We start from the raw sequence: 1,200 nt of genomic DNA, 5'->3' as shown, positions 1-1,200 counted from the left end.
GGGTAAACAGCTGCTGGCTTGATGACGCAAACGAACCGCGGTTCGGACCCAAATAATATAATGTGAACACAGTCCAACGGGGGGAGGGGGAGGAGGGAGCAATCGAACCAAGTGTGAAAGCGCCCTTAATTTACACCTGGAAATATTCTCAAATCATGCTGATGAACATGATCATCAGCTTTTACACAAATATGTGAAGTTCATGCAGCTCAAGTAAAAAAAAAAAAAAAGCCTTTTCACTTGCGGTATCTGATTTTTGGACCCCAATTTTATGAAGTAACACAAATAAAGCAAGATCTTATTTGTAGTTTTCACTATAAACAGTAGGAGTACAACAGCTTGTTCAACAAGCCAAGTTTATGGTCAACATGAAATAAAGCACCAAAGAAAGAACAAAACAGTTAAGCATGGTAACATGAATTAAAATGGACATGGTTTCAGAAAAATTATCATATACCAGTCAACCTCAAATCACTTTCTTAAGAGTGCAAAAGACTGTTCAAAAATGTGGGTTTTTTATTTTTATTGAAAAAAGTAGGCTGCATTTATTAGACCAAACATACAGTAAAAAAAACAGTAATTATTGTGAAATATTATTACAATTTAAAATAACTGTTTTTATTTAATATACTTTAAAATGTAATTTTTGTGATGACAAAGCTGAATATTCAGCATTGTCCTCAGTGTCACATGATCCTTTATCAATCTAATCAATCTAAAATGCAGATTTGGTGCTCAAGAAACAACAGTATTAATTATTTTTATTATTAATCACAGTTGAAAATAGTTGTGCTGCTTAATATTTCTGTGGAAAGTGAACTTTCTATTGATTAAAGAATCCTGTTAGTTTTTTAGGATTCTTTGATTAAAGGCAGAGTACGAGTAGACACGCCCCTTATTGCTGATTACATACAAGTTTGTTTTGCGATTCGGCCCGAATCAGTTTTCTAAAGTGTTTTTGAAAAATCACATACCCTGCCTTTAATAGAAAGTTCAAAAGAACAGCATTTATGTGAAATATAAATATTTTGTAACACTATTTGGGTGCTTTCACACCTGTAGATCGATTGCTTTGTTCCGAAACAGGGATTAAAATTATTACAATGTTGCTTTTTATTCTTGGTGCGGTTCGCTTTCACACGGCAAAGTTTCTAAACGGACCAAATTTGTTAATACAAGTCACGCGCGAGTAAACTGTTC

The 1,200-nt window shown here is 33.7% G+C and overlaps 1 protein-coding gene across 1 annotated transcript in view; it reads right to left on the bottom strand.

Annotated features, from left to right (window-relative positions):
* bckdk (branched chain ketoacid dehydrogenase kinase) overlaps positions 1-1,200 on the bottom strand; it is a 22,881-nt gene that overhangs the window by 17,408 nt on the left and 4,273 nt on the right. The gene's annotated exons all lie outside the window — the stretch shown is intronic.

The sequence above is a fragment of the Sinocyclocheilus rhinocerous genome, unplaced genomic scaffold, assembly GCF_001515625.1.
Source record: "Sinocyclocheilus rhinocerous isolate Xijiao unplaced genomic scaffold, SAMN03320098_v1.1 scaffold597, whole genome shotgun sequence".
Taxonomy (NCBI): Eukaryota; Metazoa; Chordata; class Actinopteri; order Cypriniformes; family Cyprinidae; genus Sinocyclocheilus; species Sinocyclocheilus rhinocerous.
Note: the sequence above shows the minus strand (reverse complement) of the source record. Positions and strands in the feature narration are given on the sequence as shown.